Source organism: Microplitis mediator, chromosome 5, assembly GCF_029852145.1.
Source record: "Microplitis mediator isolate UGA2020A chromosome 5, iyMicMedi2.1, whole genome shotgun sequence".
NCBI lineage: Eukaryota > Metazoa > Arthropoda > Insecta > Hymenoptera > Braconidae > Microplitis > Microplitis mediator.
This window is the reverse complement of record NC_079973.1, coordinates 4,285,216-4,302,303: the sequence shown is the minus strand read 5'-3', so window position 1 is coordinate 4,302,303 and position 17,088 is coordinate 4,285,216. Positions and strand designations below refer to the sequence as shown.

General features: G+C 26.6%; 1 protein-coding gene across 4 annotated transcripts in view; it reads left to right on the top strand.

Annotated features, from left to right (window-relative positions):
• The window catches only part of LOC130667675 (ATP synthase membrane subunit K, mitochondrial), a 55,348-nt gene that overhangs the window by 26,148 nt on the left and 12,112 nt on the right, over window positions 1-17,088 (top strand). For 2 of the 4 annotated variants that reach the window (XR_008989871.1, XR_008989870.1), the window contains one exon: window positions 10,103-10,249. The exons of the other annotated variants lie outside the window; for them this stretch is intronic. The gene's annotated coding sequence lies outside the window, so the exon portion shown is untranslated. The remainder of the gene's footprint in view (window positions 1-10,102; window positions 10,250-17,088) is intronic. 4 annotated transcript variants of the gene reach the window in all.

Below are 17,088 nucleotides of genomic sequence, written 5' to 3'. Positions count from 1 at the left end.
TGCAATTTTCTGAAATATTTTTTTTTTTTTAATTTATCATTTTTAAAAATATGCAAAAATTATTAGACTTAGAAAATTTATAATACTGAAGTTAGCAGACGTCTAATAATTTTTGGATTTTTTTTAGACGATAAACCGAAAAAAAAAAATATTTGAAAAAATTGCACCTGTAGTTTTTCAAATTTTCTACATGGGTATTTTTTTAGCTTTTGTTTTTTTGTAATTGATATGGTGAAAAAAAAAATCCTAAAATTACTAATTGTCTGTTAATTTCAGGATCATGCAAATTTATGATACAGGAATTAGCCGACGTTTAATAGTCTTTGGATTTTTGAAAAAACGATTAATCATAAAAAAAAAAACACACTTGTAGTTTTTTAATTTTCTACCTGTGCATTTTTTTATTTTTATTTTTCTTACAATTGATTTGTTGAAAAAAAATTCAAAAACTGCCCTCATGTAATACCGGCACAGAAATACTAGGAAGTTATAGACAATCATGTGACGTTTGAGTCAATTAATTGCATTGACCATAGGATTTTTTTTTTAATTAATTAATTATTCTTTCTACTTATTTGTAAATTTAACGAACGACTGTTGCTTCCTGCTAAATAAAAATAAATTTGTCGTTTCGAAAAAAAACGATGAAATGAGATGATTGCTATAATTTCAGTATCATATTTTTTTGTTATTTAAATTTTTCTACGAGTGTTTAGACATTTATTTAGTTTTTGATTGACATTTGACATCGAATTAAATATCGAGAAAAAGAAAGTGAACTTTTTTATTGGATTCTTTCTCTGGTTTGATAAAAAAATAAAATAATATCAAGAAAAACATCGAGACAAAAGAACATTCCTGCTTCAATAATACGGATTTCTTCAAGTTATCGACAAATATTTTTGCATGAATGAACATGAAAATTAGATGTAAAAGGAAAATATGAAAACAGTAGAGGAAAGTTATGCGCAGTACGTGGAAATGAGAGCTTTTAAATTATTTAAAATTATTATATTAATCTTTATCGATAAATTTTGCTGTTGTTTTCGATTTGTTGAATTGGTACATGAGTAATATACAAATACCCCTTCGGTGGTTAGGGTGTGAATAAATGAATGAGAGCAAGTGAGAAAGAGAAAGTGCAGAGCCATGAAAATTTACGATGTGCACATGTGGACATATGAACGGACGTTTGAACGACGCTTCCAATATATACTAAATCGACAGCACTATTCGTACCAAACAAACACTTGTATCATCTATACCAATATATATATATAATATATAATATACCACTATTTTAATAATTCAATATCACTAAAATCAATGAAACAAAAACCTGAAAATGTTTTTTTTTATTTCCACAATTTATAAATTGGTTACACTATAAATATTTATTTTTATATTTACAAAATATCAGTCTCAATTTTCTCTCTAAAACTGAATTAGCGAAAGTATGTGAATGTTTACTGATTTAGAGTACGCAGAAAAAAAAGATTTCTTGGCGGAAGAAAAATTTTGCATTTTGAAAAAATAACAAAAATATTCTCGCCCTAAGAAAATTTTTGTTTCAAATTCATAATATAAAATTTTTTTTAGGTCAAAAAAAAATTTTATTGAGCCAAGGAATCCTTTTTTTGTATAATTTACTATTTGCTAGTGAATTTCGCTAATTAACTTTTAGTAGCGGGAACTGAGACACAACGAAATATCATAAAAAATTTCTTTTTCCTATTTTTATTACCGCTCATACTTTCGTTATTTTAAAAAACCAATTATGATTTATCAACATTTGAACTTTAACTCTGCACTGAAGAAAAAGTCGACAAAGTAAATATTCTTGATCTAGAAAATTTTTTTTCAAAACCTCAATTTTCTCAGATAAAGTATAAATTTCCTCTGACCAAGACAATTTTTCTCAACTCAAAAAAATCTTGACTTGGTTTCCAAAAACGTTTGTCTTTCAAAATAATTTCTTAACTCAAGATACACAGAAAAAAAGAATTTTTTTATATTATAAATTGAACACAAAAATTTTCTTGGGACGAGAAAAAAATTTATTGACTCAAAAAGTTTTTTCTTGCTCTGAGAAAATTCATTCTCGCCGTAAGAAAATTTCTGTTTTCAATTTATAATGCAACAAATTTCTTGGGCTGGGAAAAAATTTTCTTGGGGCGAGTAAAGAATTCTTGTGCCAAGAAATCTTTTTTTTCTGTGTAACTTTTTATTTATTTTTTCAAAATTTCTGGTCTCCTATTCTACCCCATAGACTTGATTTTGCCCCGAACTCCTCAACAAAAAATTTTTACCAAATTTTATTATATATTTCGTAATATTCTTAACAAATACATTTTATACTTATCAGTAAATCATGACTTCTTGTTGCAAATAATCAGTAACTCTTATCGACAGTAGTCAGTTTGATCTCAAGGTTTCGATTTACTACTAGCTAGTGCCCGACATTGATCGTTCATCCTTCTAATGCACCACAAATCCATTCAGACACCTACTACACAGTATTTGACGTTTCAATTAGGATTATAGCACCCGATCTAATTAACTAACCCGATAAATCAACTCTTCCATAAACGGTATTATGATAACATTAAACTAATATTCAAAGAATCCATTGCGTAAATCTTAAAAATTTATGATTTATTTTATGTAAATATATTGTTTTATTTTTTTTTTTCGTCATTTTTCAACTATCCTACAAATCCCAAGTTGGCTTTTTATTTTACAAAATAAGGGATAACGGATACATAAGAGAAACGACTATGATTGGCTTGATGTATCGAATTCGATATAATAATGGATTTGATATACATCATCGTACTTTCAATTTACATATTTATATATGTAAGGATAATCTAACCACTTTCGATCGCGGTGTTATACCTTCTTATTTTATTTTTCCTCTTCGGTTAATGTAATGTAAAACGTCAAATTATTTATATATGCATCCATAAAAATACTCTCTAAATAAATAAAAAATAACATTCACTATAAAATAACAATAACCATATATATTAATAGTATTTTATATTAAAATAAAAAAGACAATCCAAACAACAATTGAATAATTGCTTCAATATTTTTTATATGACGTAATATTTTAACCGTGTCGACTATAATTTTTTTATCACATATGCATTACATATATATATGATCGTAAATCTCAATTGTCCGTATACTGACGACATTTGCCATTATAATTCATTGTCTAGAATTTCTGTCACCGGCATTTATAACTAAATAATAAAATTAATGCGACAATTAATTTAACATTTAAGTGCATACGTGCTCTCATTATTCGAGGAATTAAATAATTTAAAATATTTTATCTAAGGACTCGTTTGAGTAGAAAAGTTATCATTGTACAGCAGTAATCGTATTTGTAATCGTATCATCTAAAGTATGCCCTTGACGAGAAATCCATGCGACATCTTGATCTAAAACTTTTCATTGTCTAGCGGATGAAAAAAATATTAGTAAAGCTGGAGAAGAGGAAATAGAGCAGAATTACTTATACTATAATTCCAGCTCATGAGCTGTTGAAATATTGATCCTCGGTTTTGAAATTTTTAATGATATAATACCCATATGATCCTGTAGTCGCATTTAAGTAATTACGTTCTATTAGGGTATTAAACATATAGACAGTTAATGCCTTTAAAGAGAATTACATTAAATCTGTCTGTTACTGTCTGCTATTTAACAAGACATCAGTCTCGTTTTAAGTACTTCTGCCATTATGGTGATCTATATTATGATATTGAATTAACTGGCGTCGCGACGGCTAATTATTAAAGATTTGGATTTTTTTTTTAAATGATAAATCATGAAAAAAAAAAATTACAAATAACGGCACTCATAGATTTTTCAATTTTCTACATCTGCATATTTTTAGATTTTTTTTTTTGTAATTAATTAGTTGAGAAAAAAATTCAAAAATTGTTAATTGTCTGCTAATTTTAGGATCATTCCATGTTTCATATATATAAATATGAATATATGATATGGATATCTTTGCATAGATTTCACGTTAAATATATTATTTATCAAACAAACGGTTAATAAATCGCGTTTTTAATTTCAGTCATATTTTTATCCGCCTTTTTGGCTTCAAGAATTTTCCTAAAGCCAAAACGACGTATGATTTTTTTTATTGCCAATTGTTTGGTAGACTTATTTTCGAACTGAAAATCAAAAGTCTACAGAACACGCGACTCAAATTACCTGTCTTTTTGGCTTTCAAAAAAGTTTTGAAATTTTGAACTTTAATATAAGTCTCCAAAAAAATTTCTAGTAAAAAAAAATTATATGCCCTTTCGGAATTAGAAACGCGATTTATGTAGATGTACATATAAGTAAGTTGGGGGAAAATAGACCCCCTGAAAAAAAGTGCCTATATGTCATATAAATATTAGCCTATTTTGACCTCTTCTCTCCCCTATATATACGTATGTTATAAATATCTTTGAATAAAATTCAAATTAAATATATTGTTTATCAAACAAACGGTAAATATATTTTGTCGATATTTATTTTCAATTGTGTAAATGAATATTTATATTTTTTCTATAGAATTTATTATAAAAATAATATCAGAGGGATGAAATAAATTTATTTCCATTTTATTTTAATACTTTAATGATATGCATTAAAATGGATGGTGATATTATGTATTAAAATCTAAAAAAATACAAGACTTAATATTTAGTGGGGTATTATAAAGTGTTAACGTTTTATTAACAGCGATTGCTATTACGTTAAATTACTAGGTGTTCATAAATGCACAGCATGATGTACGCTTTCGAAAATACTCGCGTTTTCATATAATATAGAAAATATTAACAGACTTTATATTTAATGACATCGTAAACTACATTACACTTTTTTTAATTTACCATTAGCAAATACTATTTTTTTTTTTTTATTAAAATTACAATTCTTATACTAAACTAATTTTTAATTTATAAAATAAAGAAATTTTATCTTTTGTATAATAAATTTTTTATATATTTTTTTTAATGTGAATTTTGGCCTATCAAAAAGATAAGAGGAAAAAAAAGTTTATGAATAATAGACTTGTTAAACTCGGCGTTGAAAAATTTAAAGCGGGAAAAAAAATCCTATAAAGAAAAAAGTTTGGATAAATGAAAAAGTTTTCTTATTTTTTAACAACTTATAGTTTTTATTATAGACGAAGCATTCAAACTACCGCGTCTTTATTTTCTTGCACTAAAACCATTTATTAATTACTTTTTTTTTCTTATAATTTCAAATTTCAAATTTTTAATTATTTATTTTCTCTCAAAAAAAAATAAAAATCGTTTAATTAAAATTATTAGCTGCCTTTTTTTTACATGGAGTAAACTCTCAATAATTAATTAAAATTTTTTTAATTAAAAATTTTTCAATTTTTTATCAACAAAATTGGCTAAAGTTTAACATACGAGTCTATATATAAATGACCGCTTATCCTAATAACTGCCCAGTACGTCAACAAACAATAAAAAAAATATTAACGAACAGAGAACATAAAAATATGAGTTAATATTACATACGTCAGCAGTATTAGCTTTTTTTTCATCCATGAAAAGTTGGATTATCGTTATAAAAAAAAATGATTATCATTTATCATTATTCTAACAAGAGTAGTAAATTTTTATCATACCCATTTTCCCCAGCCAAGTGACTGAATGACTTGTCATAGGACAAAGTTCCTGTCAAAAAATAGTCACGCATTATATGACACGTTATCTTCCCACTTAGTTTTTTAAAAAAACTTTCTTCTACATTTTACTCCACATTAATTATCTCATACTATCAATATCCGTCATATCACATAAGGTATATATCACTATATAAATTTGAATAACTCGAAAAAAAATAAAGCTCACAAATAGTCATTAAGCCGTCGGTGAATAAATTTACAAAATAAAAAAAATAATTTCTGATGAAAGATAATAGAGAAGCGCCTCTGTAACACACTATTATTCATTCTATATACATAAAACAAGAAGGAAATATCGAGTTGGTCTTCATGCTGAATACGAATGTGTGGATTTAATAAGATTTATCGTCGTTCAGGGCATATATACTACACTTTGGACCTTAATGTTTTAGGACTCGAGCTTATTCAGCTTTATTTCCTCTATATAGTTTAACATTAACAGATATTTGTTATAAAACACAATCGTTCCTTTGTTATAATTTGCATTCTTAATTAATTACACTCATTGTTTAATTTATCCTTTAATTAATACATTAAATTAATATGTTACAAAATTATAATTACTCATTGTTTTGAATTTATATTTTAATCAATGTGACAGTAACAAGCTACAATTGTCATTAATTAATTAATTAATTAATTAATTAATTAATTTATTAATTAATGAGTTGTAGAAATAAATTCATGTACAATTAATAACGTAATTAACGAGGACAATTACTATTTTCATGTGCAGTCATACAAGTTTTTTGTTGTATCAATGAGAAAGTGCGGGTAAAATTTCTCAATTTTCTTTTCGATTGAACTGCGAAGCCGGAATAATATTCTGTGGAAATACGAGATATTGATTTTTTAATCAAAGCAATTTTTAATAGAGTCTGGATATTTTCAAATTAAAATTAATATATTTTTAATTATCAAGCATTGAAATAAAATTAGAGAAATTTTTTTTTAAATTTGGAGTTTATTTCAAAAGAGAAACTTTTTTTACAAAAATTACATGTAATTAACAATGATTACTAAAAAACTACACTGTAAAAAATCGGGAGTGAATCCGGAGTATATTCGGATTTAATTTCAATCCGAATTCACTTTGCATTCACTCCCGATTCACTCTGGTCCGGAGTTTTAACATTTAAATTAATTTATATTAAACCATTAATCAATGTGTGTGTGTGTATGTGTGTGTGCAAGTGCGAGAGCGTGTTTGTGCGAATGTGTGCGCGTGTGTATTCGAGTGTGTGTGTGTGTGCCGGTATGTTTGTGAAGATGTGTGCGGGTGTTTGTGCGTGTGTACAAATGTGTGCGCGTGTGTGTTCGGGTGTGTGTGCATGTGTGTAAATGTGTGCACATGTGTGTTCGGGTGTATGCGTGCGGGTGTGTGTATGTGCGAATGTGTGCGTGTGTGTGTAAAATTTTATTTAGTGGAGTTATTGTTTATTAATAATATTTTCAAAACTTCCTCCGGAGTGAATTTCACTCCGAGGGGAGTAAATAATTAAAAATTCATTCACTCCGCATTCACTCCGCGAATTTTTTACAGTATACGCGTAATTTTATAATTAATTTTACATGATTTAACTGATCAAAAAATTAAATAAAAAAATTATTTGAACGATCATAAATTCGTCGGTTAATTACAGAAGTAAAGTTGACAAAATATATATACGGTTAAAGTTGTACTTAAAAGTTTGTCAAAAAATATGAAATTTTGATATTCAAATTACTCAAAGATTTGAACATCAATACACTAGTTTGTGTACACATAATTTAGTTGTATAAACACCAGAAGAGACGGGTTTAGTCATATTTGTTTAAAGTGTATGTATATGCATGATAAACTCTCTTCAAATGCACTCACACGTTTCATCTTCATAACAAAAATCGACGTGAGTAATTCAAAAATAAATTACAATTGAAATGTCAAATATTTATTCCCTCAAAAACTTTATTCTGCACTTACGCGTTACATGGTTCTTTGAAAAAAACTTCCAATTCTCACATAATGCAAAAACATTGCACGTATATATCTATTGATGTACATATATAACGCAATGAGGATCGATACTCTCACGACCTCCGGAGATTTAAAATAAGAGAAAGAAGATATAGGTCATAGTTTTCATCGCTTTCTTGTTAAAACTCTATACTAGTAGACTAGACATCAAGCCCTTTTTACTATTATTCCGCGTTTAACTCTATCAAATTTATCAAATTTATCGCTCGCACTTTGCTTTGACAGGTTAATAAGAAAAAGAAGTATTTTAAATTGACTTTTTCATCTAAATTGTCACTCTAAGATAATTTAATAAATATAATCGTCAATTTAATCTTTCAAAAACATAAAATAATAATAATTATTAATATTATTATTGTTACACTGTAAAAAAAACCGGGGTAAGTCCGAATGGTGTAGGTGTTGAAAATATTTTACTTTGTGAATATTTGTACCTACTCGATCACTACCCGGGTGAAAATATTTGACCGAAATCGAGCCGAAACCATATATTTTTCTTGAAGGAGGTCTAAATTTGGCCGAAAAAATTTTATTTTCTATAAACAGGCCAAAATTTGACTGAAATTCGGCCGACAAATTTGTATTCATGTTAAACAAGCCGACAATTGGCCGATATTTGGCCGACGTTTGAATCGGCCTCTTTTCGGCCACAGTTTTTTTTTTTTATAAATAAAATTATAGGACTTAGAAAAATTTCATGCAACTGAAAATAGAAGTTAGAAAATTTTCAAGTTGTGATACTTAGAAATATTTCAAAATTTCTGGAGTAAAATATATAAATTCAGTGATGTACGTGACTAAAGACGACTACCGAATTGATATTATTAAAAACTTATATATCTAATTATAAGATTTACATGACCAGAAAAATATTATTATTCATATTCATTTTTTTCTGTTATTTATCTAAAATTATTTTATCTATATATAGTTAAACAGTGTTTTTATTAATTAATTAAATTATTGCCCAGGAAAAAGAATAGTTAAAAAATTACAGTTTCAATAGTAATCTTTTTGAACTCAAAAGTATAAAAATTGCAGCTCATAGTGTAATTATTAATAGATATTGTAAAAATTACAGTATAAGCAGCAGGGTTCATACTTTTGATTTCAAAAAGATTGTTTTTACTTATAATTAATTAATGGGAAATAAGGACACTTATGTATGTGTAATTATTTTTTATTTATTGCCAACGTTTCGTCACTATCTGTGATTTCCTCAGGGCTCAAATATTAAAATTTAGACATTTACCAAAAAATTATTATTGCATTTATTAGTTACCACTAGTGAATTTTTTTTTTTTTAAATTGTTTTTACTATTAAAGCTGTAATTTTTCAAGTATTATTCTTTTTTCCGTGTAATGATTAAAATGGTAGGCGTAAAATTGTATAATTTTAAAATAAATGTGTAACATGAAATAATTATTTAAATAAATACATAGCAAAATTTAAATTTCCTACAGATAATATTCATTCAATTTTTATATTTTTTTATGTCATACATTTTTTTTTTTTTTTTTCTAATTTCTATCCGTGGAATTTTCTACACCAATTTAACACCGCGTATACTGGTGTTATTCCATCTTAACATCGCTCTTTATACAGTATTATTATTATTTTTATCATTAGAGAAGTTGACCCGATATCAGACCTGAGTTCGATTCCCAGACTAAACCACCATTAGTTTTCCCCGGTTCCTTTCCATTATAACATTGAATACTCTCACAAAAAAAAATAACAATCATTATTGTTATTATTTGTATTTTCTTTGAAACTTTAAACTTTATAATCACCTTTTAGTTGAAGAATCATATTTGCAAAAATAAAATCTTCAAGTATGATTGCATATAAAAAACAAAATTAAGCCGTTGTAAAATGTATATCTGGGTGAAAATGTCAAGAAGGAAGGACAGAGAGGATAAAAAAAATAGAATAGACTTAACTTGAAATGACTTGCTATTACGTACTTTCAACTTCACCCCCGTATACTTCTATATCAAGGCACTTTAAAGTTGATGGTCGATGCTTAAAACTCTCATTGCCGCCTAACTCATTTCAAACATTATTAATGATAATACATACATACATATATATATATTTATTAAATAAAAACATTGGAACTTTTAATCATCTATACAATTTGTCGTTAATAATTCAATCATCTTAATGACTTATAGACGATAATTAAACACCGGAATTACAATTATGTATTAGTGAATTTATTATTTATAGTAATTGATTATTTGATAATATTTTGACCATTAATAACTGTCGTGAAAATAGATATAGATAATAATATTCCTTAAAGGTATAGAGGGATAAATGTGTAGTTATAATATTACAGGGTAGTATTAGAGGATACTCAAAGTGAAGGAAGGACTATAGGAAGCTTAAACGGAGCTTTTGATATCTAACACACACTCAGTGATATATAAATCGCTTCGTAAGAGCCTGGAGGAATAATTTATAGCGTATGTCAGACCAGTGAATGGTGAGTATCGAGATTATGATCGATGAGACAGCTCGTCTGATCTTCACTTTTTCTTCTTACATTATATACATATTGTATAGATTTTTTTGCTTCGAATACACGTATGTGCATATAAATATGTACATTAACAAGTTGGTGGAAAAAGTAAATGAGTTTAGAATTTTTTTTCTACCCAATGAGCTTTTTTTTACTTATTAATGTTTAGTTACCAATGAAAAAAAAAAAAAATAATGGAAGAATGTCGCGTTGATTATCTGGAGGAAAAAAATGTACAGATTTTTTTTGCTCTGGTTTTGTTTGAAATTTCTTTTGATAAAAAAAGTGTTATGAAAAATTTAGCGGAATGTCAGAAAAACAAGTTTGTTTTCAGATTTGTGACCCGGATTTTCATTGTACAAAAGTCACTTATTGTTGAGTACAAAGACAATGTGGCGTTGGTTTATATTTATTTTTTTTTTTAAACTTGGATTACGTATATTGTTAAACTTTTAGGTTCACAGCAACATCTTTTCATAAATATATATATATGAAAAATTAAAAGTGAGATAACGGAAAAAGTTTAAGAAATAATAAACAGGAATAACAATAAGAAAAAAAATATATAACATATATATATAACTATATTATTAATAAGAAAAATGTATATTTTTTTTTATCGCTCATTTTATTTCTCACGGATTATAAATTTTGTAAAAATTAAAACTTAGTCTTTCACTTTAGTTGCGATCATTCGCTTTATTCCCTTATCTCTCGAGCTATTAAAGTTCTGCGTGACATCGTGTACTCTCTTTACTCTAGGCAAGAGAGGATCTACGTTCAATATCACCAGAATCTCGCATTTTTAATTAATAAAAGAAAAATTTCACTAAGAAATAAATTCCAAATGTTTTTTCCTGAATAAACTCAAGTATTCAAATATTATTATTATTAAGAAAAATATCTTTACAAATATTTTTTCTGAATGATTACTAAGAAATATCTTTTTTTTGTTATCAATAAACTAGTACGTGATCGATTTCGGCTGGTGTTTTTTTGGTACACAAAAGATTTATGGTATTCAAAATAAATATTGAATATATGTATAGAATTTAATCTGTTGACACTGAAAAAATTATTGACTTATTTTTGTAATTGACTTTATTTACAATCACATTGTAATTCAAATTTATATTTGCATACTTATAGAAAAAAAATTAATTAACGATAAATTTTATGATCCGGAAGTTAGCAGACAGTTAACAAGTTTCAGATTTTTTTTCAACAAATCAATTAAAAAAAAAAAAAAACTAAAAAAATGCACATGTAGAAAATTTAAAAAACTATAAGTGCAATTTTTTGAAACATTTTTTTTTTTTATCATATGAGTGTGAATATAGCAGACATCAGACAAATTTAAAAGTTTTAATAAATAGAATAAATAATTAAAAAAATAAAATTTATAAAAAATTCACTTATTAATTTCAAAATTTTTTTAACGCGCATTTTTGAAAAATTTTATTTTATTAATTATTTACTGTATTTATTAAAAATTTCGAATTTGTCTGATGTCTGCTACACTCACTCATTTTATAATTTGTCGTTTTTAAAAAAATCCAAAATTTATTAGACGTCCGTTATTTCCAGTATTATTAAATTATGATCTTGAAGTTTGCAGACAATTAAGAATTGTCGGATTTTTTTTTTCAACAAATCAATTAAAAAAAAATATGCACATGTAGAAAATTCTAAAAATTAAAAGCGCAATTTTTTCAAAAATTTTTTTTTGATAATTTGTTGTCTTAAAAAAAAATCAAAAATTTATTAGATGTCGGCTAATTTCAGTATCATTTAATTTTAATAAATTTAGGTACTGATAAAAATTCAAATAAGATTGTTGTGCGCAAAGTATTTATTTATTTTTATTTTTATTTTTTTTTTTTTTTTGTGAAAAAATTTCATTAAACGCAAAGACATGTTGGCAAGCGTACAACGAGGCCATCAATCGGGGAGAGATAAAAAGATGGATAAAGGGGAAAAGGGGAATAAAATTCGTCGTGAAAGAAAATAAAAGTAGACTTATTCTTATTATATATGTTATATTTCGTAACATAAAACTCACTACTGTCACTTTTCGAACGTGTTTGCTCGCGTCATTACCACCGATATCTTTGTACTGTTCACAAATCTTTCGTTTCGCGTGAAATTGACAATTTATTTTTATATATATTTTACATTTTAAATATAAATATATTATGTAAATTTAATTTTATACGTTTCTTATAAAATTTAGAGTTTAATTTTTCAAAGTGAAAATCTAGTAAAGAAAAAAAAGTTGCGATAAAATTTTCAAGAAAGTTAATGATTAAGATTGGAAATAATGAATGAGGAAGTGAAACCTTGGAAAAGAAGAAAGAAAAAAAAAGCAGAATGTCCTGGTCCATTTGTGAAAGTCATTATCCTCGACTATTTTTCAACAATCACGTGTTACTACTACTAAAATACAAGTTGCCACTCAACACTCGAAAAGTGTAGAAGCCACATACAGCTTTTTCTCACGCAAGTCTAAAAAATAAAAAAGCAAAAAGTTAACGAAGAAAAATCTTGCTATCAATCTACATGACGGAAATTGTTGTCATTTTAAATACGTGCTCCGAATAGTAATTACTCAAGTTTAATTGTTTATTCATTGCTTTATTTATAAAAATAAAAAAAAATTGTTTTACAAACAAAGATACATATTTTTATTAAATCACTACAAAATTATATAATAATTGTTTTACATTTAAATAAATCGAATATATTACATAATAAAATATATGACAGAAAAATTTCGCATCATAAAAAATGAAAAAAAATTTCTTGTAAAAATTTTCTCGCTCGAGAAGTTTTTTTTCCAATTTCTAATGCAAAAAATTTCTTGACAAATAAAAATTTTTCGCGCTAAGAAATTTTTTTTTTCTGTGCATGGCTTCCGAAATTTTGCATTAATCAAGTTTTTGAATACACTCGTACTAAATGTAATAATAATATGTTTATAAATTCCTTACAATATCATATACTAATTGTTTTACATTTAAATAAATTAAAAAATAAAATATTTATAATTAAAATTTTAAAAATAAAAATTATTTACACAGTTTATGTCCTGATTTATAAGGGATTAAATATAATAACAGTTTTTGTTTTAATAATATGATTTGTACTGCAATAACGAAATATATAACTGGAAAAAATGGTGAAATGACTTTAGTATTTTTTTTTGTTGCAATGGTACAAAAAAAAGCGCAAGAAAAATTTTGCGTTATGAAAAATGAAAAAAAAAAATTTTTTGACGTAAGAATTTCTAGCTCGAGAAATTTTTGTTTCCAATTTCTAATGTAAACAAATTTCTTGACAAGTAAAAATTTTTCGCGCTAAGAAATTTTTTTTTTCTGTATACAACTTCCGAAATTTTGCATTAATCAAATTTTTCAATACACTCTTACTAAATATAATAATAATATTTTTATAAATTCCTTAAAATATTATATAAGGGAGAGTGGGGCAAAATGGGCTGACATTTATATTGCATATAAGCCCTCATTTCTTTAGGGGCCCATTTTGCCCCATTCTCCCTTATTAATTGTTTTACATTTAAATAAATTAAAAAATAAAAAATTTACGATTACAATTTAAAAAATAACATTTTAAAATTATTTGTACTATTTACGTCATGACTTATAAGTAATTAAATATAATAATATGTAACAGTTTTTAAATTAATAATATTTTGTACTACGGTAATAAAATCACTAGTGATAAAAAAAATAAATGTTGAAAAAATATGACTCTAGTATTATTTTGAACCAAACCATTACAAAGGTACGCCTTCGGAAATTTTCAATAAGTCAAATTTTATATTAGACTCGTAATTTTCTGGTGAGGGTAAACTGATATTAATATTATCATTACTCAAATTATAACTGCAATTATTTGAATCGTTACTTTTATTCTGAAGACTTTTTTTTGGCGAGCTCAATTTTCCGTCATTGAAAAATGACTTACGTCTTGATGATATTTCCAGTAGAGTATCACGCATCGGCTTCCGGTCGCAGTCATCATCGTCCTCAGGTATGACAATCATTTGGTCGAAGCTCTTGAATAAATTTTGGTCAATAAAAACAGACGTGTCGTCACTAGATTCATTATTTTCGTCAAATCCCATAGCGAACATTTGCCCAACAATGCACTTCAATAATTTATGACAGGATTCTCTGCGCGTCGAGTTGCATGTAACAGGAAAGCTCTGGGATAAAACGTTATTACAATTACTGCTAAATTCTTCATTTGAATCATGATCGCTGTCCTTCACATCCCCAGTCAGCGGCATAATTTCCGAGTCAGAATTGGCGCGTATCAAATTCATTTCGAAATTCAGCGTTGAGTTTTTGTCCTCAAAATTCAAATTAATTCCGGTCTCATCGATGCCAATTGTCGAATAACTCAAATTGCTCTTGTTTAATAACTCGAGTGGCTTAATGTGTTCGATATTTGGTATATCGTTTAATTCAATACCTATTGAATTGTCAATACAAAAGTCGTCAAAGTCTTTTCTATTGAATACTGGCGATGATGTTGTGAAATTTCCATGGCCAATTATCAGCGAAGATAGCGATAAACTTCTTGTCATTTCAACCCATCCAGAGTCTTGTGAATATTTATAATTTGTGTTAACACTTTCTTGATTATTTATTCTCACGTTATTTTTAGTCTTTTTGTCACTTCTAGGGGACAAAAATTTTAATATTTTTTTAAAATTACCGTCGTCATTATTTTTGTCTCGGTAAGACACTTGATTTTTTTTACTCGAAAAGCGGAATTTATTTCTACACTTTATCGGCTTTATAACCAAAGGAAGAGAATTATTTTTGCTGCTGCGAGCTCGAAATTTTTTAAATAACTTGTTGAGCATTGTCACTTTATATTTATAATAACTATCACACAAAATGAATGGATACTTTTAAATATTTACTTTTTTTGTGGTAAAAGTATAGAGAGCACAGCTGTAATTACTAGCACTGATGGTACCGTATACCTCTCAGTCAATGCGGAAAAGTTTACTTGGTCAAATTTTATGCCTGAAATCTCATTTATTTTAAAGAGTGGGGGTGTACTAGACCTCAAGTGAACACTTGGAGTGTAGTAGGGGGTTTTCAATCCTCCATTTACGTATTGTACTTGTTCGCATTCAAACTATACTAGATTTAATTTGCTCCGCAAGTCATGACGTCCAAGTTGTAAAATGCACAGGGGTAAGAGAGGACAGAGGTAAAAACATCCGGCTTATATTACAAAATTTTACCGACTTGTTGTTTTAAATTTATTACAAGCTTTCAACACCAAAAATTTTTCATAACTTTTTTTTTTATGTTGAATATAAAAAACAGATTTAATAAATATATGGTTATATATTTATTAATAAAAAATGAAAATTAAAAAAAAATCATGATTTTTTAAAATTAATTCTCTTTTTTTTATTTTGTATGTAAAAAAATATGGATGATAATAATTTATCTTTACATGGACATGTATGAATATATACAGAAATATTTTTTGTCATGCGGTCACCCCAACTTCTTTTGTTTCTTCTGACTTTTGATACTTTTATCTCACGGCGTGATAAGCTTCGAATAATCGAGATCTTTTTACCTGAGTCTTGAGAATAAAATTCCCAAGTTGGAGTATCACATAAATTTACGGTTAGATACTTCAACTTCACTTATATCCACCTACGTCTACGTATACAATAGATGGAGATAAAAAGATACTTTTAAAATGTTTTTCTCTAATGAGTCTAGACGTTAGTCTCTCCTCATCACTACATAATATATTTACTATTATGATAATTACTGACGTCGCCAAGTTATTGTTAATTCCTTAAGTATCGAGAAAAACTTGAGATTCTGTGATTAAAAAAATTTCTTTATTAAAATTTAAGCCCGTCATTATATTCATATTAAATTTCAAAGGAGTTAGTAAACTTTTTTTTTAAGGACATTCATTTCCGTTGTCGTTAAATGAAATTAAATTGTCGAGCATTAGATTTAAAATTGTCTCGTAATTGAGTCCTTGAAATTGGAGTAAAGTATGTGTGTACACAGGGTAAATCGATGTTTTGCGGCGCCACAATGACTGGCTTTCTTCCTCCTTGATTCTCTGCTATGCAGCATCTCTAGTTTTTTGTTTTCTGACGTCACACTTTCATCCTCCTCTTCGTACCCTCACTGTTCGCATCCAATCGTTATCTGTAAATAAGTCATTATATATATATATATATAATTTCAAAATTTTACATATGTTTCAAATTTTGGTAAACTCATCAAAATACTCCGTCTTTTTAAACCATAAAAAATTGAGCAGTCAATAATTTAAAAAAAAAATTTTTTTATAAACTTGAAGGTGAAGAAAATTTTTTTTTAAATTGCGAAATTTTTTTCAAATCAAAGATAATTCTCATTGATTAAAAATCCTGTTTTTTTTTTTTTTTTAATAAATTATCACGAATCCGAATAATGGAAAATATGAAAACGTATCAATTTTCAAATTTTGAATAATAAAAAAAGAATAAATTTAATATATATATTTATCAAAATTTTGTATATAAACTCCAAATCGCTATTTTTATTTATAAAGAGGATAGTAATGAAATTTAATCCGTAATAAAGTCTACATTAGCTTCATTTATAATAGAATAGAACAGAATAGATATTCTGTACATATTCACCCAAATGTGTGGGTATTATTACATACGCGAGGTTCATTATTTACCGTAGGAAACGCGAACTAAAGGTATTTTAGTTGATAACTATAACCATACAAAT